At 41.0% G+C, this 25820-nt stretch overlaps 1 long non-coding RNA gene across 1 annotated transcript in view; it reads right to left on the reverse strand.

Annotated features, from left to right (window-relative positions):
* Window positions 1-538: 538 nt before the first annotated feature.
* The window catches only part of LOC128340927 (uncharacterized), a 45136-nt gene continuing 19854 nt past the window's right edge, over window positions 539-25820 (reverse strand). The window contains exons 2-3 of the long non-coding RNA XR_008314092.1: window positions 1367-1485; window positions 539-1255 (exon numbers count right to left, since the gene is read on the reverse strand). This is a non-coding gene — a long non-coding RNA (uncharacterized LOC128340927). The remainder of the gene's footprint in view (window positions 1256-1366; window positions 1486-25820) is intronic.

Consider the following 25820-nt stretch of genomic DNA (forward strand, 5'->3'; position numbering starts at 1 on the left):
CATGTGTCCCTCCAATAATTTACACAGTCCAATACAAATCAAGCACAGAGGAGGGAATCCTAGGTAAGTGTGATTGTGCTGAAGCAGATAATAGAATCCATTAGTTCTACTTGTTTACAAGAAAATCCTCAAAAAGGAATCCTAAGGTCCACAAGTTGGACGAAGGCCTTCAATTGGATTAAAGCCAAATGTGTCAAGAGCAAAGCAGTTTTTGGTTTGTATCTGTTTGATAAAAGTATTCTATTGGAGACGTCACTGGCAAAAGAAAAGTTATGCATGTAATCTGTTCTGAAATTTTATCTATGTTGAAGCTACTCCTTTAAATTTATTTTAAAGTATTTACAGCAAAGCAATCCAAAGTGATAGTTTTAGAATTAGCTCGATTCTAAATTATAGAATACACAATGCAAGACACTGCTTCATTTCTAAAATTATATTACTAGTGATCAAAGAGTTATTTCCCCATTAATAAGGGGGATGGAGCCAAATAGTAAACACTTTAGCACACACAGGACAGATACCACCTCAACACAGATAATATTTGACAAAATTTTATTGGTTTTCAGGCCATTTTTCATTACAGTTTAATAGAAGCGTTATAGAGGAAATATCTTCTTTATGTTCATATTTTCAAGCAATTTTTTGTCAAGTCTGTTACAAAATTTTCCATCACATTTTACCAGCAGTTTTGAAAATTTTAATAATTAAGCCCCATAATTTTCTTGTCAGCTGCATAGTCAATGGTATTAAGTTACAAGGATTCTAAGAACATTCCTCTCTCAGTCACATCCCTTTACCTCAATGCTAATTTTATTCCATTTCAGATGGGGAATTCCCATGAATGAAAATCAGTCCATTTATCCAACATTCACTTTCTGGTTTGTGCTGTCTTTGATAAAGCTATCAAGGATGTGCTTTGTGTGCAACTACTCCCCCACCTTACAATGCAGTCTTGTTTTAAAAACTATTTTCTAATTAAAGCTTCTCACAAGGACATTTGATTTGTGATCAATACACAAACTTGCAGCCATGTAAGAAAAATATGAATTCAAAAGCAGAAACCACCAACCACCACCAAAACCCTTTCAAGATCTCCAGGCTTGTCCTCCTCAGCTGCTTTCCAAGCCAGAGAGAGTAAACAGCCTTCTCCCAGCTTTCTTCTTTTCCACAGCTGAGAGTGTAGGATGTTTACACTACCTGCCACTTAGAACTCTCCTGGATCCATTGTGAACCAAGTACCAAAGTTCATAAGGCGCTGTAATGAGAAAAAAGTCATAGAATTAAGGAGCGATTAGGCAGATTTCTTCTCTTATAATTTCAGTGTTTTCTATAAAGGCTGGAGACACAGCTTAGAAAAGATTCTTACACAAAAAGCTCCCAACATCTCCGGAGGAGTACCACATCTCATATGCTTACATTAGACCAATGTTGCCAGACATCAGTCCCTTTCAGGGTGAAGCATTCCCGTATCTGCTGACAGCATCCCTGTAAGAAAGAATGAGGTTTGCTACCATAAGTCACAGTATCAAATTTCCATATCAAAAGTTCTGAGTTCTGCCTCTGTCATCTTCTAGTATGACCAAGAAACAGATGAAGCATAATCTGGCTTTTCTACCTTTGCATTGTGCCACCCCATTCCTTAGTGAGGGGTCACCAGCTTCAGTCCCCACGTACTATGACCAATACCATGTCAATGGGGTCCCCAAGTTCACTTCTCCCAGGAAGTAGTAAGAGCTACACACTTTTAGGGAAGTAAAGCAGCACACCACACTTGGAAGCACCATTGCAATGGGAAGAAAACTACTCTCTTCTTTCCAACACTGAAGAGAGAAATGCACAACAGGCTAGTGCATTTAAAAACAAAGCTCAGTTTATAACATATTCCACTTATTTGACAGAGCTACTCTGAAAATGTACTGTAATAGTTGGACAGATAATATGGTTAAGAGATTGGAAAACGAGTAGAGTTAACTTAGTATTCAAAATAGAATGATCCAAATCAGCAACTTTTGACTGCTAGCCTCAATCCTGCTGCTAAAAGGGTTAAAGAAATATGGACAATATTTGGTGCATTTACTGTATTATTAAACCACAAAAGTCACCATAATTAAGGCCTGTTAGAATCCATGTTACTAGTGACCCCCGAATGTGGTAGGATTAAAAAAGGGCAATAACTTTCCAAAGGACTTCTATTTTCATAATAAGTTTATACCTAGAGAATACCAAAGAATACTCTGTGTTCTTCCCACTAGGATTTGTCATCAATCTTGCTATTAAGCAGGGCTGCTAAACTTCGGCCCTCCTTCAGATGTTTGCCTACAGCTCCCATGATCCCTGGCTATCGGCCAGTGTGTCAGGGGATTATGGGAGTTTTAGTCCCAAAACAGCTGGAGGGCCTAAGTTGAGCAGGCCTGCTATTAAGAATGAAGAGTTGTAGGAAAGCATGATGGGGAAAAACATGGAGTCAGGAGCAGCAGCAAGCAAAATGGCTGGGAAATTTGTGCTCACCTCATCCAAGGTGTCAGAGCAAGGGATAAGAGTAGGAAACCTCTCCTAGTTACAAGCTCAGTTGGGGGCAGGAGGGTTCTATAGTCAAGATTTGTTTGTAGGGATGTCTCCACCCGATTTGCTTTGACAAACGGAAATTGTATAGGTTGTTCAATATACATTAGATGACTGAAGTTCTATTGTGACAATGCAGTAGCATGTTAACTGCAGTAGCTACCTCACTTGCAGGTTAACACACTGGGCTGTTTCAAACACAATATGGATCCTTGGATGAATTTGAGAATCCCTGTTGGGCTTTTCCAGCTGAATGTGCCTCAAGTTCATCCAAGGTTCAGTATGGCAAACCAAGCTTTGGGACCATGGTGTATAGTTGGCTTGTTTCTTTTATGTGTGGCTGAATTTGCCATCAACTCCCAGGCTTTTTTCATGGCTTGTTTGCAAGAGGTTCCACAAAGAGCAGATAAACAGCTGCAGATTGGGTGAATGGCAGAGGAAGGTACTACTGTTCCCTCTAACAGGGATTCTCAGATGTTGTTCACTATAACTCCCAGCATCCCCAGCTGCAATGACCTTTGGCTGGGTATTATGGGAGTTTAGTCAACATCTGGGAATCCCTGTTAGAGGGAACACTGGAAGGGACCAAAGAAACCACTGACAATAAAACAGCATGCTGCTCTCAGGTCATCTGCAAAGGGAATTTTCCATTTGTTTTTGGAAAATTTGTTAGAAGCTTCCATGGTTCCGTGTTTCATTTGACATGTCCCACTATATGGCTGAACAATTCTCTTCACAACTCTTAAGTGGAGATGTGCACAAAACATATTTTGTGATTCAAGCACGAATTGCCAAAACAGCAGCCATTGCCAGCTGTTTCGATGAATCACCTTGAATCAGTGGCTTCCACCACCTGGAATGGCTGGTCATCCAAAGCAACCATCTCAGCAATAGCCCAAGTGCTGAGATGAGGCTCTAGATGACCAGACCACTTGCCCACTGACTGAACAGGTAACTTCCTCTGCTTTGGAGTGGAAGCCCTGCCGCTAGAGAACACAAACAGGCCTATTGTATGTAGTACACCACTCTGAGCTCCTTGGAAGAAGAGCAGGATATAAATGTTGTAATAATAATAATATTGCTGACAGCAGGAGCATGGACCCCAGGTGATGCTGTCGCAGGTGCTGCAGAGACCACAAACAGAGAATATATAGTATAAGTCATTGGTTAACACCAAATGTGGTTCAACTTCTGTGTAATGAAGCTGAAACTGTTTGCAAGGCAATAACCAGTTCCTTTTCTGCATTTGGCAGACCTTGTAGAAAGGGAGCATAGAGTATTCCACTTGTTTAAACACATACATTCTCAAATTCTTATTGCAGAAGGCATTATGAACACTGCTCTTCAGGCTGCCCAACACAGACACTTGCACTTAAAAGTTTGTCATACTGCCAGTGGTGGCTGGTCAGTAAGGAAAGGCGGAACAGTGCCCCGCCGCCAAACAAAAAACAAACAAGCTAATAAAGGATCAGACTTAGCAGCAGGGAGCTTCTTCCAGCCCCTTATCCCCTGCCTGCAACTTCTTGTTTTGGTCTTACTGGCTGGAACAGCTGCTACTCAAGCTGTTCCAGCCAATCTGATTCCTAAGTGGCTCCTCCTGGCACTGTGCCCAGGAAGAACTAAAATAATGGGTTAAAGTGCACTTCCTGGTTGCTTTGGGGAGTATATTTTTAGTACATTTTCCCCTTCTTCCTGAGCACAGTGTCAGGAGGAGCCACCTAGGAATCAGATTGGCTGGAACAGCTTGAGTAGCAGCTGTTCCAGCCAGTAAGACCAAAACGAGAAGTTGCAGGCAGGGGATGAGGGGCTGGAAGAAGCTCCATGCTCTGGAGAATTCCCTGGCTGCTAAGTCTGATCTTTTACTAGGTTGTTTGGTGGGAGCATCCCTGCTTTCTCCCTTCTGACCTTCTTTCTGCTTTTTGCCCTTTCTGCCTTTCTCCCTGCTCACTGCTGCAACAAGACCGCTCCACTGCAGCTTACAAAGTGACAAGCATACCATTGTACAAGGCTAACCGTGGCAGCAATGAATGTACTTTCTGCGCAATCACTCTGAGTTGCAGCCTTTTGAAGCTTTCTAGAACATCAATCATCAGGAATGACCATGGAACTCTCAAGGGCTCACAGCCCAACATCGAAGGCCAGCACAGTACAAATAAAAAGTCCTCTAGCAGTATTAATGTAATAAGTTTAATAAAGAGGCCACAGACTCTTTTTGCTCCATTTATGTGCATATACACCATTCTCTGGACTTTCACTATAAAGAAACTGTAGGCGTATTTAAAATTATATGGGCCACCTAGAATTGTATGCCCCTGTTCATAGAACTGCTTGTCTGTAATTTTAGTGTTCTATCAACTCAGCTATTTGGCACAACATCCAGTGGTTTAAAAACATAGCAATGAACATTTTAGCAAAGGGAAGTGGAATATGCCGACAGAATTAGGATACAATCTTATCCCCAGTTAAGAACAGTTATGGAATGGTTTTAGGATTAATTATATTTGCTACAAGCAGGGGGCAGAGAACTAAGAACAGTCACTCTTGTTTTGAACACTTTAGCTGTGACAGCAATTTGGCATTTTGTTAACCTTTTACAAGTTCACAATTCAGTGACTCAGGCTTGTTTTCCTTTTCAATCCAGCACATACCTTTGAAGTAAAAGGAAATAACTAAAGTTGGTAGAACAACTAGCTGAGCACAGAGGCAACCTATTCAGTCCAGCATGGATCCCTTTAATAGCTCCTGCTGGTGTGTCCATCGTTTCATTTTAGATTGCGACAAGAAACCATCTTCATATTTTTTCTCATTCTTTCTGCTGTGTAAACTACTTTGTGAGCTTTTTGCTGAAAATCAGTATAAGTATTCTCAATAATAAAAATATGAGTTGCAGTCCTTAAAATGCTTAAATATTGTTTTAACAAATTTTACATTGTGTGTTAATTTTTTTGTTTTTGTTTTGAACTAATGTTTTATCTTGTTGTAAACCACCCAGAGACATAAGTTTTGGGCGGTATAAAAATATGTTAAAATGAATAAAAAAACACAGTTCTGCTGACATTTATATAGATCAGCCACAGGACTGGATAACATATGCCAGTTACAGTACTGAAAGAACTTTCTCAATGAGGCTTGTGTTCCCTATAGAACCCTTGAGATCTCAGTGTTTTATCCTACATGGATGCAGAGAGAAATCTGAAGACTAAGAGCAGGAGGCTTGAAATCAACAGCAAATGAGTGCTCACACTTTATATTTACAAGTCTGAAGATTTATCAAGCTTATATTTCCAAAAAGCTCAGATTAAATTAATATTGAACAATTTTGAGTTTGCAACATTTTTCAATTTTAATTTAATACAAGATACAGTGGCTGACAATTCTGACTAGCAAAGTGCTTACAGAGGAATGATAATGTGCTAGCTACTTGTGCCCAGTCTAGAGCTTGCATTCCAGACTAGTGTTGCACTACTACAACATACTACAACCAGAGGCACACTCAGCCCTGGACTTTGGGGTCGAAGTCCAGGGCCTCCACAGCCCCAGACCCCCCCCCAATCCTCTTTAGTCTGTTATGGGTGGTGTGGTTGCCCAGTGGAGCATGATGATACCTAATTTGCAGCGGAGGGGGGCCCCCCAAAGGCCTTTAGGTTCAGGCTCCAAAATTACCAAGGTGCACCTGACAACAACTGTTGCTCAACAGTTACACAATCTGCAACATGGCTCATTTGTTTTAAAAGGAGCTTTTGCATAAAAGCAATATAATGAAATTCTACAAATCCCCATTTCTTAGCACAACATTTACTCAGAATATTATTTCTTTCTACTTATTAGTGGATCACAGGACTATTATCTGCAAACCAACTTACAATACACGATCCCTCTGCAATTCTGACTACCTTCAAACCCAGACAATGTCTTCTACATTCTAATATCTCCACTGATCAAGCAAGTAATAATGGTAAAAAACGTCAACCATGTCTAGTGCTTTGCAAATCTTAAAAGTTTTTAAATTAACCTTGATATTTATATATCAGATGTACATACTGCCTGATATGCTAGGCAGCGTGGTATAGTGGTTAGAGTGCTGGACTAGGACCGGGGAGACCCAAGTTCAAATCCCCATTCAGCCATGAAACTAGCTGGGTGACTCTGGGCCTGTCACTTCTCTCAGCCTAACCTACTTCACAGGGTTGTTGTGAACTAGAAACTCAAGTATGTAGTACACCGCTCTGGGCTCCCTGGAGAAAGAGCGGGACATAAATGTAACAACAACAACAAGCAACTTTACTGGGAACAGCCTATATTCTGCGATGATATCTATAACAACAGCAACAACACTGACGATAAAATTCAGCCATCCCAGGTCCTTGGGAAGGACTCGATGTCTGGATAAAACAAACCAGTCAATAACACCTGTCTGACTGTGTAAATAAATAATAATGTGTATCTTTAGCTGGTGTACACAATTTATAATGTACAACAGAGTAAACAATTAAAAAGTTAACAATTCCACAGGTTAAACACAGTTAAACAGTTTAAAATTAATTTCAATTAAAAGCCTGAGGGAAAAAGTTGTGTTTTGAGGGTCTTCCTAAAAGCAATCCGAGATGGAGATGCTCTTATTTTAACAGGAAGCATATTCCAAAGCCACAGAGAAGGCCCGGTCCCGAGCTGTCACCAAATGAGCCAGTAGCAACTGTAACCAGACCTCCCTAGCAATGTCCCCTCTAATGTTTATAATCAGTGACTATAAAGAGTTTTGTCCTGAGCGGCAGCATCAAGTCAGTGTGCGCACAACACACACGCGCACAACACACACACACACACGAGTTAGTGACTACATTTTTAAAGTATTATTATAGCAATAGGCTAGGAAGCCAATTGTGTTTTGGTTTTGTGTGTTTTGAATAGTAAAATCTAAATTTCCCAACTCTACCTAGTTTTATTTAAGTCTGAAACAGTTGACTTTAAGTCAAAAGTCATCTACCTTTCCCCCACTGCTGGGGGGAGCCCTCCCTCCTATCTTCCTCCCCCCAGCTCAGGTCTCTCTAGGCTGCCCCAGGGGAGCCACCACCGCCTCTGCAGCCACTGGGAGGGAGCCACCGCCACCTCCCATCCTCCCCCTGCCCAGTTCCAGTCTCTCTAGGGAGCTGCTGGGGGGAGGGGGGGTCATCACCGCCGCCTCCCGTCCTCCTCCAGCTGCTCTGCAGCTGGAAATGGAGAAAGAGGAAGCCTGGCCGGGGTGGGGGGAGGTGACAGCGAGGCAGAGAGAGGGGGAAAGTGCGGTAATGCTTCCTGGCCACAGAGAGTGAGGGAATGGGGTGCTGGGCAGTGGCAGGCGCAACAGAGACTGTGTGCCTTCCAGAAACTGCGATGTGGGAGCCTGGAAGTTGGGGCACACGCACATGTGCACACCTTGGAGGAAACAGTGCTCCCCAGATTATCTTATTAGGCAGCAGGGTTCATGACAAAAGGAGGCACTCTCTTAAGTACCCTGGACTCAAGCTGTTGAAGGCTCTATAGGTAACAGCCGGCACTTTGTATTTCACTCAGAAACATCTAGGCTGCTAGTGCAATTCTTTTAAAATCAGTGTTATATGGTCCTTTCGGGTTGTCCAGAATGCAGTCTGGCCACTGCATTCTGTACCAATTGTAGTTTTCAGACTATATACAAAGGCAGCCCCACTTAGAGTACATTACAGTTGTCAAACCTGGAGGTTACCATCATATGCACCACTGTTTTTGAGGTCAGTTACCTCCAGAAATGGGTGCAGCTGATGCATCATGTGAAGCTGATAAAAAGCATCCCTGGCTACTGTCTCGACCTGAGAAACCAGAGAGTTTTGGATACAGGAGCACCCCCAAGCTACATATCTGATCTTTCAGTGGGGTGTAACCCCATCCAGAACAGGCAGTCTAAACCATTTCTCAGGTCCCAACCCCACCACAGTCAGTACCTCTGTCCTATTTAGATTCAGCTTCAAATTGTTATCGCTCATCCAGCCCATTACTGCCTCCAGGCAGGGTTTTAGGGAATCATGCCATTTCCGGATGAGGTCAATATGGAGAAACTAGCTTTACCCACGCAAAGTATCTGCACACTAGTACTTTATTGCTCAGTATCATAAATTTCTTTACACACACAATTTTTGATCTTTTGATTTGCTGGTATAATAGAGAGTCAAATGATCTTACTCGTGAGAGACCTACGTAAAGTTGACCATGACTAAAAATTGGTTTTGGTAATTCAAGACAGATTATCAAAAGCAGAAGAAAATAGGATTCTGTGGGGTTCCTCACAAGGATGGGGGCCTGCTGCATGTCCTGGGGAGAGGGGTCCGTGCTATGTTTCGGCACCTCCAGCATGGCATTTTATATAGATCGATAGATCAGGGTGTCATCAGCAAATTGATAGCACCCTGCACCAAACCTCCCGATGATCTCTCCCAGCAGTTTCATGTAGATGTTAAAGAGCATAGGAATGGTATGGGGTCTTGTGCAACTCCATACTTTAATTCTTGCTTTGCAAAGCAGCAGTCTCCAAGCGACATCTGGAATCTCCCCAAGATTCCACTGTAAAACAGTGATACCAAATCCCAACTCCCTCAGGCAACCCAGAAAGATACCATGATCAATGGTATCAAAAGCAGAGTAACACTCCCACTGTCAGTAAACAACTGGAGATCATCCATCAGGCTGACCAAGGCAGTCTCAAACCCATAGCCTACTCAAAATCCTGTTTGAAATGGGTCTAGATAATCCTTATCCAAAATTGCCAGGATCTGAGAAGCCACCAGCAGCTCAATCAGCTTTTTCACCTATGGAAGATTGGACACCGTTCTGTCATTATCTAACTGAGGGACTTCCTTCATCAGATAAGGTCCAATAGTCCCCTTAAAACAAGGAGGCATCCTGCCCCTACCTCAGAGAAGCATTTATAATTATTTACCAGACCCTCTTTGTTAATACGATTACCAGATGAAATAAGCCAAGTTGGGCAAGGGTCAAGAGAACAGGCTGTAGTATGTACAATCCGAAGCAGTTTGTCCACATCCTCACAAGTCACAAACTGAAAAGTGATCCAATTTAATGTTGTATGAGGAGTTTCTGAAACCTCCATAGTAACTGTGGAATCCAGTTCAGCCAGAATGCGAGAGATCTTATCTACAGGAGGGGGAAAAATAATTGAAAACATCACAGCGAGTGACTGATGGCTCCAAGTTCAAATTCAAGGGAGAGGAGACACATACTAGCCCACTCACAACCCTAGACAACTCTGCTGGATGTGTACTTGCAGAAGCAATGTGGGCAGAAAACCACCACTTCTTTGCTGCCCACATTGCCAAAGCATCGATCTTCAAATGTGCTCTGTGTTGTGATCAGTTGGATCTGCCCAAGTATTTCTCCACATGTGCTTGAGTAGTCGTCCTAGCTGCTTCAGCTCTCATAGTTCTTCAGCTATGAGAAGGACAGGATGCTTAGGAGCAATTGTCTACTGCTCTAGCGAGTTCTTTATTCCGTGTTTGCACCAGAACATCGACAGAAGCAGCACCAGCTCTAAACCCTTCAAAGGCTTCTTGAAATCCTGTTGGATCCAATAACCTTCTTGGGTGGACCAACCTAATCAGTCCTTACTCTTGCAGAGATGGATTGTGGTTGCAAGTCCTATCTTAACCAAATGGCGGCCCATCCATGACAATGGGGAGATGTCAGGAGTCCCCACCAATGAAACACCACCCTGATCAGTGCAAAAGACCAAATCGAGTATGTGATCAGCATCACGAGTTGGTCCAGAGACCACTTGGAATAGGCCCATAGTTGTCATGGCTGCTATGAACTCCTGAACCAGTCCTAACAAACCAGACCTGAAATGAACATTGAAGTCCTCCACCAACAACTTGGGCAAATCCAATGCCGGTTCCATCAGCTCAGTTACGCAATCTGTTGGGCAGTGGGGTTATCAGTACACCAACAGAACTCCTAGTCTATCCTTGGTCCCCAAACTCAAGTACACACATTCAATACAGGCCAATTCCCTCATAGGGATCCTGGTAAAACAATATTACTGGGCAACAATACTGTAATTGGCATGAGTCTTTGTTTTAGGAGTCCAAAACAATGTTTGGCCCCAGCCCTCAGTCCCATCCCCTGCCAGCAGCCTGTCAAGCTGCACCCGCAGCTGCACTCCCAGCGTTGCTCCCCTTTATAAGGGCCAAAAGTTTACAAGTCCAACAGGTGTGGCTCTCACCCACCCTATCAGGCAAACCTGTCCCAGATGCAGGATATTACAGCAATTAAAAATGAGCAAAAACAGGTAGCAGCCAGAGGGAGCAGTGCACAGAAGCCACAGCCAGACTTCTTAACCCAATCCAGAAAAAGAAATCACTATTATTCTAGCATTCTTCCAGAATTTCTGACTTCTCACACGATCATGTTGAATATATCCTTAAGTAACTTAATTCCTCTGAACTTTTTTTAAGTCTGAAGACTCCATCAGTCAGGAGATCTATTATTCAATTTCTTAATTGTTCATTTAATTACATCACCTGTTAACTAATTCAGTAATGCATTAGTAATGAATTTTCTATAAATTTATATGATACATTGTTTTCAAACAAACTTTCAAGTTGATTTGGAGTATAAAGGCTGGTGTAGTAACTGCAAACTCTTCAGAGTTTTCACTTGCTTAGACTAATATACAGATGGCCTTCGTTATCCACAGTCCCAGCACCCACGGTTTTGCATATCTGCAGTCAGGCAATGGAGACCCAACCTCTTGATTCACAGATACAAAAAGTTAAAATTCATCTATCAGCAGTTCCTGGGTGACCAGAAATGACCTTCAAGATCATTTCTGGCCACCATTTTGCTGGAAGCAGCCATTTTGTGGCTCTTAGTTTAACACACACACACACACACACACACACACACCACACCTGGGTTTTCATGGAAAATCGGCAGAATTTGAGGTTGTGGGGGCATTGCTGGACATCTGGAGAGCACAGCATGGTACTTTATTTCATTTATTTCTGCTTCATTGCTTTTTAAGGCTTTTTTAAAGCCTCCAGGAACCTAAACCCCGCCCTCAATTCCATTGAGTTAAGGTCTTGTTATTCCACAGTTGCAGATGAAAACGGAACTCCTGTGGATAATGAGAGCTACCTGTATTGTCCTTTGTTCTGTTGTAATGTGTTAAAGCATTAGAATATAATTTTTGCAACACCTGCAAGTCTGGCTCATCTTACACCTTCAGAAAAAATAGCTTTGTTTCACCACAGAAGTTCATAAGCAAGCATGTAAACATCATCAAGCTCCCAACTCATTATACATTGCCATGGTGGCTGTTGATGCCAAAACAGTTGCCTTCCTCCGTTTTAGAAGACTATAAGATGACCTTGCACTCTAAATGCCCAGTGCAAGTAAAAGTACATAATGGGACTTGCATCAAGATCTAGTCAGAGAGCCAACTCTTTTTGTGGTACACATCAGGGTTAAATTATTAAGTAGAAGTGTTCAAGTTAGCAATTTGTAAAAACAGATTCATGTGTAACTGCCTCAGGAGAGGCAGTGTCTCAGCATAAAGGCTAGCTGTCAAGAACTTTCTATTCCAGTCCAAGTTCAAAAGGCAAAAGAATCAAACGAGATTAGTTAGTTACCAGGCTTTACTATTATTATTATTATTATTTTATCTAGGAGTCCTCAAGAAGCCATTTCCTTCCTCATTGTCACTCAGAGGCAATGCAAAGATCCATGTTGCTATTTTAAAATGATTTTTTAAAGTGCAACTAATACCACTACTCTGTTTTATAGGAACTGAAACATTCAGAAAGAGCCAACTGTTCAGAAGTTTTCATATTTGAGACAGATAAACCCTTTGTGCTTATCTCAGTAGATTCTGACATGAACCTTGCCCCAAAGGCCCCACATTCTCTACATTTTAGCTTTGTATAAATTGCTATTGCTTCAGTGCCTCAGCAGCATACCATGCAGTTCCAGAGGAATTAAGTTTCCAGAAGTGAGGGATGGCAATGAAGGTGGGTTAATTTTTAGCTCAAGTATGCCTTATAAAGCTTATAAATATTCATACAATGAAAAGAGTTCTCATAGTGATTTACATAGCAAATATGGTGAAAAGGTTATTCCCTAACCCAAGAAGGTTCACAATCTAAAGAGAGATACAAGGGAGACTCTAGGAAATGGGGGAGATGCTGTGCCAATACGGGCACAGGGAAAGTTAAATAGCGAGGGCTGCTAAGTGTAGGAGTACTGCCACTTCAAAAAAGTGTCTTTGCCCAGTTAGCAAGGGTTTTAGCAATTCAGCCATTTCCTTCAAAAGGAAATGGATAAGCTGATTCCTTTAACAAGTGAATTTTTAGCTGGAGTAAAAATCCTCCAGATTGTGCCATGAGGACAATCCACTCAAGACAAATATGGTTTCAGTCTCAGGAGGCTACAACTTCCTTAGTCACATCTTCTATTGAAAAACCACCACAATATGCTGCTCGTATGCAGAAACATGAGCCATGCTGACATAGTTAAGTCTGCAAAATGTTAAAAGCTTTTTGAGGATACCTATAAGCAATCCAAACTAAGGAAGGCTGCTTTTTCATCTTGAGACAGACATTTATCTCAATTAAAATCTAGCAATTTCATCAGAAGCAAAGCACGTTTCTTACCTTGTCATTTCACTAATCTTGCACAGTTCAACTTTTCTCTTCCAAAACCTGCTTAGCACCAGAGAATGGCACAATTTATAATCTGCAAAGTGCAAACTGGAAAGTCTAGTTCTTTTACTAACAAAATCAATGCTCTTGACCCAAGTTTACCTTATCTAAACAATTTTCTTCAATAAGTTTTTACCTGCAAGTAAATTTCCACAGAATACATTGAACATACTAACATCTGTCTTGAAAAATTAAAAATTAACACGTCCAGGGTCAGATGTCATCTACCCAAGAGTTCTTAAAGAATTCAAATGTGAAATTGCTGGCCTCCTAGCAAAAATATGTAACATATCCCTACAATCAGGTTCTGTACCAGAGTCCTGTAAAGTAGCCAATGTAACACCAGTTTTTAAGAGGGATCCAGGAAATTACAGACCAATTAGCTTAACATCTGTGCTGGGTTAACTGACAGAAAGCATGCTTAAGGATAAAATCATTAAGCATATAGAAGAGCAGGGCTATATGAAGGAGAACCAGCATGGCTTCCACAAAGCAAAATCTTGTTTCACCAACCTTTCGGAGTTCTTTGAGTGTCAATAAAATGAAATCAGTTTAGACACTTTTTTCAGAGTGGACAAATGCCCCTTCGTGGTTTCAATACTTGCAAATAGTGTAGGTCAGAAAGAGATACAATAAGGTGAGGAGTTAAGGGATCTGACTGAATTTGAAATATTAATAGTACGAAATTCAGAACATTTATTTTGACTTATAAATTGTTACTGAAGTATGATTCAGAACAGGTAAAACATTGCATGATTAAATGGATGCAAAATTTAAATAGAACGATATGCAACAATGGGAGTATCAATGGAAGGTGAACATTCAATTCATAGTGAATAGTACAATAAGAGAAAATTGGGATAAAATGTATTTTCGTTAGTATCTTACTCCTAGGATGATGGCAAAGACAGACAATACATATTTTGGAAATGCTTGAACCAGGTGGGAACATTCTACCATATGTGCTGGACGTGCAGTAAAGCCCAGCAATTTTGGAAGATTATATACTGCAAGATGCAACAAATTGTAAATACCAACTTTCCTTTGTTACCAGCTTTTTTTTGTTTTGTTAAATATTGCAAAACCTCATATACCTGTAAATATACCGAGCTATCTTTATATACAATAACTGCAGCTAGAATACTTTATGCTTTATACTGGAAAACTAACTTAATTATATCATTGGATGAAGCTTGGGGAATATCCATCAATGGCAAAGATTACTTCATACATCATACATAAAGAATAAATCAGATGATACATCTGTTCTAATGTGGGAACGGTTTATGCACTATAATTTGGTACATGGTAACTCCACACCCGAGATTTGGATTATCTCTGTAAATAAGGCCACAAGTTGTATACTTTTAATTTTGATGTTTATTAGATAGGTTATCCAATCATTATTGAACTAGAATGAAATGAGAAGACAGGATATGTTGGAGAAGTGGAATCCAAGTTGATGTATTAGACAACGATGAAATGTCATTTGTTTTCCTTTGTTTTGTCTTTTGTTTGGAAATAAAATAATAAAAAGAGAGTGTCAATAGGCATGTGGATAAAAGGTGATGCAGCTGATGTACTTGCACTCCTAAAAAGCTTTTGGCAAAGCTTCTCATCAAAGGCTCTTGAGTACACGTAGCGTGGGATAAACAGACAGGTTCAGGCGTAGAATGGCAACCAGCTGAAGGACAGGAGACAGGGTAGAATTTAATGGACAATCTTCACAATGGAGGGAAGGTGTGGAGTCCCCCAGGGATCTGTACAGGGAACAGGGCTTTTTAATTGATTCATAAATGATCTAGAAGTTAGGATAAGCTGCAAGTTGGCCAAATCTGAAGACGACACTAAACTAGGGTAGTGCAATCCAACACGATCTCTCCAAACTGAGTGAACGAGTGTCATATTGTTATATGACAGATGTGGTTCAATGTAAATAAGGGTAAGATGTACATTGGGGGGGGAACCCCAACTTCACATATATGCCTATGGGGTCTCAACTGCTGGTGACTGACCAAGAGAAGGATATTGGGCTTGTGGTAGGCAGCTCATTTAAAGTGTTGACCAAGTATGTGGCAGCTGCAAAAAATGCACATCCCATGCTCAGGATCATTAGGAAGGGGATTGAAAATAAAACTGCTAATCTGCATAGCATTGTATAATGCCTTTAAACAAATTTATGTTGTGGCCATATTTGGAGTACTGTGCACAGTTCTGTTCACTATCTCAAGAGGGACATTGTAGAACTGGAAAAGGTACAGAAGAGGGCAAGCAAGATGCTCAGGGGCCTAGAGCACCTTCCCTATGAGGCAAGACTACAGCATCTGGGGCTTTTTAGTTTGGAAAGGAGGCAATTACAGGGAGACATGATAGAGATCTATAGAATTATGCATGGTGCAGAGATGGGGATCACAATAATTTTCCCCTCTCACACAACCAGAGATCATCCCATGAACTGATTGCCAGAAAATGTAGGACTGACAAGAGAAAGCTCTTTTTCATACAACATGTAATTAATCTATGGTATTCTCTGCCATGAGATGTGGTGATGGCCATCAGCTTGGATGGCTTTAAGAGTGGCTTGGACAAATTCATGGAAGATAGGTCTATCAATGGCTACTACTCTTGACGGCTATAGGCCAGATCCAGGTTCAGAGGCAAGATAAACACCAGTTACAGGTGAACAACAGCAGGAGATGGGGCAAGCCTTCATCTCTTGTTGCCTGTGAGCTTCCCCGAGGAATATGGTGGGCCACTTTGTGAGAAGATGTTGGACTAGATAGGCCTTGGGCCTGATCCAGCGGGGATGTTATATTCTTATTAAATGCACAATCCTCCATAACTGTTTACCTACTTGTATTAATATAGCTAGTTTAGATATCTGGTACAGCAGTATCTGTCACTCACTGCATCATGCACTAGATTATGTTGACAGCAGACATCTGCATATTTCTATTCACATTCAGTAGGTGGAAGCTTTAACAGTATTTGCTACAAGTGTCTTTTTAAAAAAGAATCTTGTAAATTTTAAAATACTGTTTCCATAAGTTAGTTGTACCCCACTGGGGTCAGAACTAGTCTGCAATCTCCCCCCCCACCAACCTTCTGTTCCATCCACTTCAAACACTACATTTCAGCAAGACAAGATGCTGGAGAGAGGGGGTCCCTCTTTCCAAGTAGTGAGAGGAAAGCTCTATGGACAAGTTTCACATCAAGTTAAGAGGCCGCTTTTCATTTAAGGAAGGAATCCTCAAGTCACACAGACTAGCAACCAAGAAGAAGTTTCCCATTCCTCTAACACATGGCTTGGCTCATGTGCCAAAGCTTCTGCACATTTTTTCACTGAACTATTCCTTGAGTTGTGTATGTAAGGCATGGGCCAATTCTTTCTATGGTATGCACCATGGTTAACTGTATGTATATATGTACATTCGATTTTTATACCGCCCTTCCAAAATGGCTCAGGGCGGTTTACAATTAAAACAAGATAATTAAAATCAGTTAACAATTAAAACAAAAATTATAAAACAGTATAATACAACAATTAAAACATCATACAACAGCAATTAAACAACCCTGAAAACCAGGTTACAACATTAAAACCAGTTACAACTATTTAAAAACCCTGGAAAGCCATGCCAAACAGATAGGTTTTAAGGGCTCTCCTGAAGGCCAGTAAAGAATTCAAACTTTAAGAAAGAATTTGAGAATGCATGTAAAGAGCTTCAGATTTATGGGCAAATGATTTCACTTCCTGATTTTCTCATTTCTTCCTGATCTATCAAACAAACCATTCTATCTGTGAGAAATTAATTACCCCAAGTCTCCAAGTTAACTCCCTAAAGTCATAAATTCTGTAACCTTAAACTGCCAGTATACTTATGTGTTGAGAAATGTCAAAGTTATCACTTTACACAAATCACTGTGCATCTCTTTAGGTAATGCCCTGGTCCTTCCCCAAAAGCTCAAGTTGTTAGTAACTGCTGTTAGTTACTCAAAGCCTAAAGTATATAAACCATAAGATAGGTCTCATATTTCCTATCATCCAAATTGTGAATTCAGGCAGAATCTTGTTTTTGTATTGTCACACACAAACTTTTCACTGCCTCTTACTTTTAGAGTAGTATTTATATGCATAGAGTAGTATTTCTATGCAAAATGCAGTTGAACTCTATTTCACTTTCTCTAAGTCAGCCACTTAACTGATGAAGTAGTCAAGAAGCATGCAAAGTCTCCCACTCACTGAAACACAATGAGTGTGTTGTGGCAGAAGTCCAAGCCTTGTTTCCCCCTGCAGAGAATACACACAATCTTGGATAAGTTTGAATTCATCAGCCCATTTCCTCTGCTGGAAGGGAGTCACCCAGCCAGTTCTCCAAGCAAACAATTAAGGAGCCAACCGCCCATAGACTGTTTATAGAGACAGCAATCTCACTCATGTGACAGCTTCAGAGAACCAATACTTGAAAACAAGTGAGCCATACCAGGAAAAGCCAACACAGTGTATATTAGAGGCTCATACAATATTGATCTATAATGAACACACGCATTAAACCATGCTGAATAGTTTCCTTTATTCTAACAAGCCTATACAGTAATGCAAGGTTATTCTAAATGCAAGGCCAAGGAGCTGCCAACATAGACTTAATGTTAGCCTTGCCTTTTGTTCCTTACATATGGGAGAAACTATGTCTTAATATCTGCAAACTTGGATCAAGGAAAGAACTGGTTTTACAGCCACTGAATCTTGGGTCACTACTGTAAAAAACCGGAATATTTTATGTTCTACTCATCCCCCCCACCTGCCCCACATTTTTTAAAACCATCCTCAGTATATTAAATTATTGTACATTAGACAAGAGAAAAGGCCTATAAGGGGACTACAGTTCTGTGAGAGATGTCTGCACTTCCCCCAGGGTTCCAAAAACATCTGTGCACCAGAGGTTCTCTCAGGAGTCATCTTAAATTCTGCCTAGTGACTTTGGTAACAGGTACTTGAGTAATCCTTTATGAAATAGTTTTCAGTGAGCTAGTTGCTCAGAATCAGCTAGGGGCATAGAAGGAGAAAGAGAAGAGCTTGAGAAATCAAGTTTATATGGTGCTGGGGCAGAATTCCACTCAGCAACAAGAGTAGTACTAGATTCTGGGCAGAAAATTCTCTTTTTAAACAAACTCTCAAGTAACAGCACCAGGAGGTTGAACCAAACCAAACTTGAACCCAACCCCAAAAACGTTCTGGAAAACCCCCAGAAAAAAGTTCTGGTTCATTAAAGAATTTAACCAAAACCTAAAATCTCAAGGTTGACTTCAACTGAATCCTGGAATACAAAGGATGGCATCTAAACTCTGATCACAGAAATGTACTTCTTTTGCAAGCAGAAGGCATGCTTGGATACTGCAGCAACAAAAATCTAGATGCCACTCAAAGTAGTAGGTTAAAGTAGTGGCTCAGTAATCAGTCACTCCATTTTCAGTTGTAGAACTAACATTTATTTTTCTGGGCTGACATCCAGACTAACAGTGCACATGCCAAATATTTTATATCTGTGTCTTCCAAACACATGTCCCTGGAGGCTGCAGAATTCTCAGACACATATTTTCAGGTGATAGCTGCAGAAGGGAGAAATGGCAAAAATTGCCCCTCCTTCATTGCACGCACACACACCATTTGACACATGCAATGTTCATCTGGATGTCAGCCCTGTATCTTATTATGTTGTATTTAATTTATAAAATCCTTAAATTAAAAAACACAACCAGTTTGAGAGAAAAAATTAAATAGTTACTGGCTAACATGTTACACAGACTTACACTTGTGTTTCTAATTGGGCATCTAAGGAAACCTTGCACAATTAAACCAGCATGCATGTCCTTCAGGAGCACAACTTACATGGTAAGTTGCATGCATGCAGAACATGCACACTGCTTTAAGTATTTGCATAAGAGGACTCTTGTGCAAGACTGGTGGCATGGGCTAAGCAACATGGATTGACTGAAAATGCCAGCATAAGCTGCATCATCAGCCACCCTTATTCATTTTATAGTTAAACTGCAGGCAACAGAACTTAACACGATTCTGCAAAGTGTCTGAACCAGCTACCAAATAATTTTTTAAGGTTAGTCTCCAGACTGAAACTAAACCAAAGACCACTCATGAAGATGAACTTAATTCAAGTTATTTAATGGTTTGACTCCCTCGAGTATGCATATAGCTTGGCTCATTTATTAAGCTGTTTAACTCACTAATCCAAACTAGTTGAAGTAGTAGAGCAAAAAGTTGAAGTAGTAGAGTAAAACTCATTCTTATCTCTCTAGTCTTTCCACATAGAAAGCAAAGAGGCATTGTTCTGGACGAAAGTTAAAGAAAGACCTCTACATTTTGACAATCTATCTTCTCTTAGAAGGCCAGAAAGGCCAATTTGGCTGTGGTGATCAACTTTCACCTCTGAGAACAGACACTGAAATACGTGAAGGTATTTTATGTATTTTGCGGTAAAACCCTAATGTCTCCTAAATAGTAAGTCAAGGCAGATCACAGAAACTTTCTGCATGGTACCAGTGCAAACCTCGTGATCACAAGAATGAACTCTACCCTTACCTCTCTCTCCGCAAGTTTTATTGATAAAATGTAAGCTCACAGCTAATTGTTGTTTGGACTGCCTTATTAAAAACTAATGCAGAATGTTACGATCAGAAAGAGACAAAGATGGGTTCCTACTCAGCTCTTTGCAAACATGGCACACATTAAAGAGATCTAGAGTTCTCTATTAAATCAACACCAAGTTTTATTAGCACAATCAGAACTTCTGTAACAAAACCATTTACGAGGTATATACTATATTGTTTTGAGGTTTCACATACTCTAGAAACTGCACAACTGGGCTTAATTGGGCAATTAAGAATTCCTTGTCAACGTTTCCTGTCAGTGACTCACAGAAGTACGTGTATACTGTTATACATGTACTGTATAACAGTTTCTAAGCCTGTTAAATACTTACCAGATATTAGCAAAGAGCAGCTACCTTTAGACAGCATTTTTGGTAAATGACTGAAGGTGCAAAGCATTTTCCAGGACATTTTCCATGATGTAGGTGCAAGGCATTTTCCAGGACATGATGCATGTCACGACTTGTGTCACAGCTCACGATGCAACTCAAACAGCCCATTTGGAAATGTACACTGCAGTGTTGGTGCACTTTTCAAGTAACAAGAAAATGCTGCACTCAGTTTCAAAAAAGCAATAAATATGTCTATCTTGGGGGGAACATAATTGTGACTTAGCTCACTTAAGATACTATTGCATTAGACATGGAACTATATACTGTACTCCCAATAACAGCTGCTGAATTTTAGGGATGCTAGAAGCAAAAGTTATTTTACAAAGAGAAAGCCAGTCAACAATCTATTTACAGATGCAGCTAGAATGCTTGTTTTACAGCTTGGAGTGGGGGTGGGTTTGTGAGCAGTGGGGGAAGAGAGCATGACTGTGTACAATAACTTTATCCTGCAATTCAACATATCTAACAAGTGCAGTCAGCCATCTGTTGGCCGGGGGGGGGGCGCGGAGGGAGGCAGTCTTCCCCCATTCTCTGCCAAGAGCTCTTAGAATTTAGTGCAAAGTATGAGATAATGCAACATTTAAGCGCTGTAAATTGCACATCAAGTATCCATACAAGGAATTTTGTCACAAGACAAGATAGATAAAATGACATTATTTTAATTCAGCTTGTCATTTAGTAAGTTGTACAGGAATTCAATTGAAGCCACAGATGCTTGGCACTTCAAAGCTTGGCTGCTTTTAGTTCAAACTGGATACTCTGTAATATAGTTAAAAATAGCTGCTCACAATTGTGTGCATTCAAATGGCAAGCAACACACTAAAGTATTTATTTAGGCAAATCCTGGAATTACTACCATATACAAGGATTCATGGAAATCTGGTGTGGCCCACAAAGCCATGAATAGCAAACATAGTGTCTACCTGTACAGAGGTGGCAAGCAGAGATGAGGTCCCAGAAGTTATACTGAACTAAACTTATTTTCCTCTTTCAAACAAGCACTTCTAGAGGGGTAGCCAGGTTAGACTACAGGCAAACCTTGCTAATAGTAGACTTGGCATCTGAAGTTGGGTAATTGCCATCCAACCTCAGTATACATGATAAAATCCAGCAATTAAAGGGTTAAGACTCGCGTATCCATGGATCCGGGATGGGCGGAAATTACCTCCAAGATAATTTCCGCCCGCTGTTTTGTGAAACAAGTTTTTAACTCTAATTTCATTGTGGTTTAATTGAGGCTTTTAGGGACATTGCTGGACAGCTGGGGATACAGAGCAGAGTAGGGCACTCCCCCCACCCCTAATTTCCTCCACTTTGTCCTTTTTGTCCCATTTTTCGCTGCCTCAGAAACCTAACCCCACAATTCCCATTGCCCCAATTCCCCATTATCTGGAGTTTCACTAAATACGTTTAGCTTAGAACGTAAAGCGGAAGAGGGAAGGAAGAAAGATGCACAAATTCTGCGAATATTTGAGCTATCACAGGAGGGAGGATCACAATTGTTCATTTTGTTCGTCAAAGACAGAAAAAGAACTTGAATATATTGCATGTTTAGTCTGCCCTTCCTCCGTGGAGCTCAGGGCACCATACATGGTTCCACCTCTCCATATGGAATGGAAAAAGGTTACAAGAAGGAAAATTACATAATTATTATAATAAATAATTTACTATGTTACAATAGTTAAAACCTGGAACAGGAAGCATGGCAAAATTATAAATTCTTGTTTCTTCAAACCTTTTGGCTAAGATCAAGTGTGTGTAAACTTGCAACCTCCTCCTTGAACTCTCAATGGAAAATTCAGCAGCTGAAAGGACTGGTATGGATACAAAACATCTTGTCATCAAAACGTAAGACTGGTCCTCCTGAATTAGACCCAAAGGGTTATCTATTCCAGCATTCTGATTCCGACACTAGCCAGAAGCTTCTGGCATTCACAAGTAAAGTACAGCATCACGCTCCACTTGCGCCCAGCATCTGGCCCTCAGAAGCGTCACACATTTCTCTATGTGGATTTAGCAAACCTGAATAGACATAAAGAGACCTTTCTTCCATGAATTTGTCTAGACTCCTTTAAAAGCCCCCTAAGCTAATGGCTAGCTAATTTCTTCTTGGGGTAGTGCATGCATTCCATGTTTGTTATGTGCTGCATGTCCTAAATACTTCAGCTATCAGAATAGGAGAGGGATACACGCACACGGACACACGCACAGTGTCCATGTTTATAATTTTGTATCTATCATGTGCCTCCTAAATAGGTTTTTCCTAAACTAAAGAGACTCTTTTAGCCTTTCCTCACAGGTAAGGTGTACCAACTCCTTAGTTGCAGTTCCTCCTTTCCATATCTTTACCACTTTACGATATCCTTTTTGAGATGGGCCAACCAGATGATTCACTGGGTTCCTTCCAAGTCTAATTCCATTACCGGAAATACAGATGTCACTGTAGTCACAATACTAAGTGAGTAGTAGCCTTATAAAAACCTAAGTCAAGCCGGGACCAAGCCCAAGTACTATGTAGTCCAGCATCCTGTTTCCCACAGTGGCCCATCAGATGCCAACGAGAAGATGAAGGCATGCCCCCTTTCCTGCTGTTGCTTCCCTGCAACTGGTATTCAGAGCCATCTTGCCTCTGAACATGGAGGTAGCCTATAGCCATCAGGACTAATAGTAATTGACAGACCTGTCCTCCATGAATGTATCTATGTCACCATTAAAGCCATCCAAACCAGTGGCCATCGCCACACCCCATGGCAGAGAACTCCATAGATTGTGTGCTGGGGGGGGGGGGGATATTCTTTTTTCAGTCCTAAATTTCCTGGCAATCAGTTTCATGGGATAACCCCAGGTTCTAGCATTGTGTGAAAGAGGGAGAACAACTTCTCCCTATCTACTCTCCCCACACCATGCGTAATTTTTTAAGCCTTTATCATGTCTCCCTTTTTTCTAAAACTACAATACCCTAAGTGTTTTAGCCTTGATACATAAGGAGGGCTCTTTAGCCCCTTGATCACCTTGGTTGATTAAACTCTTGTGCACCTTTTCTAGTTCTACATTGTCCCTTTTGAGATACAGTGATCAGAACTGTACACAGTACTCCAAATGTGGCCACAACAGGGATTTGTATAAGGGCATTATAATATTAGTAGTTTGGTTCTCAGTCCCTTTCCTAATAATCCCCAGCACAGAATTTTCTTTCCCCCCCATAGCTGCTGCAAACCCAGTCAACACCTTCGGTGAGCTGCCCACCACAACCCCACGATCCCCCTCTTGGTCAGTCAAAGACAGCTCAGATGCCATCAGATAATTTGTGAAGTTGGGGGACATTTGAATGGACTGTGATCTATCCCTGGTGTTTTCCTACTCTGCCGACCCAAGTCCACCTGGACACATGGAGCTGCCCGGACTCCTTGGGAGTCTGGAAGGGTTGAGTGGAGATGGGAAGGTATGGAGTACGAGTTCTATTATTAATCAGAGATACCTGGAGCCCCACATCAGCAGGGCACTCAAGCTGGATGGCCTACCTCATGAGAGTGCAGTCCAATGGAGACTCAAAGTTTATAGAGCTTCTGGTCCTCCTCAGTAGATTGGCCCTCGCATGAGGGGGCTAATCCACGGCCAGCAAGCTGACATGAGGCAGGAGTGTGTTGGGTCTTCCTAGTGTCCATTACTTTACACTTACACTGAACCATATTTACCATTTTGTTGCCCACTCATCCAGTTTGGAGAGATCCTTCTGGAGTTCCTTGCAATCTGTTTTGGATTTCACTATCCTAAATAGCTTGGTGTCATCTGCAAATGTGGTCACCTTGCAGTTTAGTCCAACTTCAAGATTACTTAGGGATACATTAAAAAGCACTGGTCCCAGTACAGATCCCTAGGGGGCTCCACTTCTTTCTTCTCTCCATTGTGAGGATTGTCCATTTATTCCTACCTGTCATTCAACCAGTTACCAATCCACGAATGAACCAGTTCCCTAATCCCTTGTTAAAAGAGAGACCAATTGCAACTAGCTTTATATTGTATAAGCAAAATGAGGTGTGGCACAAAACCAAATAATATGTGCCTTGGGCTTCTGGTTCCCCATGCAGCAGCCTCATGTCATATTGCAAACTTTTCTGAAAACAGAAATTTTGAAAAAAGTATGTGATAGGGCATTCAGTTCTATTTGCCATAGAAAATAGTGCCTAAAACTCAAACCACAAAGTGTTCTCTGTTGACACATGAAAGTCAATCTTTTCAGGAATAAGCTTAATTAGAAGAGTAAACACAGAAAAACAAAATGATAAAAACAACACCCAGCCAGCGACATCATGCCTCATTTCTAGGAATTTACTATACATATTCCCATTTCTCTTCACCACAGCTCACACACTGCAAAACAGAAATTATCAAAGCGGATCTCTCTGCCTTGTCAAAATGACAAAGGAATTGATGACAAGACTGCAAGTGCTTTGCTCACCTAAAGTACTATGTTTAATAAATTATTAATATCAAATATATGTTTCACAGACTGATCTAGTCAAGATCCAGACTGCATGGATGGAAAGGACAAGCCGCAGCTACATGAAGAAAATCAAAGCAACCACAGACTCTCAGAGAGGTTTTGAACCACTCTCTAAGCAAGGCCAAAACTATCTCCTTTGTTCTCAGAGTAAGACAACCAAACAGTGAGCTATCCGCATAGATATGCAACCATGTCCATTTTATTTAACCCTGAACCAGTTTTATCTGATAATGAATTTATAAAGGCCACATTGCCTTTAAAACCAGCTGGTCCAGTTAAGAGTATTTGGCTTCACCTCACACTCCTTCATAGTAGTACACGGGTCCAAGCCACCACATACTTGGAATTACTTGGCATCCTAATCACAGGAGTTTCATGATTACTATACACATGTGTTTGCATTTGAAACTGTAGGAGGAGTGTAGGGATGGTGAAAAAATGTTCTAGTAAGAACTAACCTACCTACTTTCCTTTCACTATCCCTACAACTGGATTGAATTTGGTTCAAATTGGTTAGGTGATCCACAAGTTAGCCCACTTGCACCTCACACGTTTATGTGCTTGTCATTTTGAATTGGTGTGGATAACATCACAAACTATGCCACTGAGGTGTCCCTACAACTATACCCAATTTGGTTCATATTGGTTCAGACACTGAGAAGCTGACCAGAAGCGGGGGGCACACAGACTGACAGGGACATACAGACACAGACATGCACACATATACTGGGTCTCATAATCCTAATGGAAAGTGAGATAAAAAAGGCAAGATACCACTACTGAAGGAAGCCCTTTGTTTAGCAGCCGCTGCCAAGTTCGTAATGTAAAACTTGAAAATCCCTGTGTGCGCGCCATAGAAACAAATGTTGCACTCATGGCTTTATGCACAGCAGAGGACAATCTCTTTCTCCTCTTTCCAGCATTAGAGCTCCTGAATCTATGACTGGAAAGAAGGCATGTACCGTAGGGCTCCCT

This window comes from Hemicordylus capensis, chromosome 1, assembly GCF_027244095.1.
Source record: "Hemicordylus capensis ecotype Gifberg chromosome 1, rHemCap1.1.pri, whole genome shotgun sequence".
NCBI lineage: Eukaryota > Metazoa > Chordata > Lepidosauria > Squamata > Cordylidae > Hemicordylus > Hemicordylus capensis.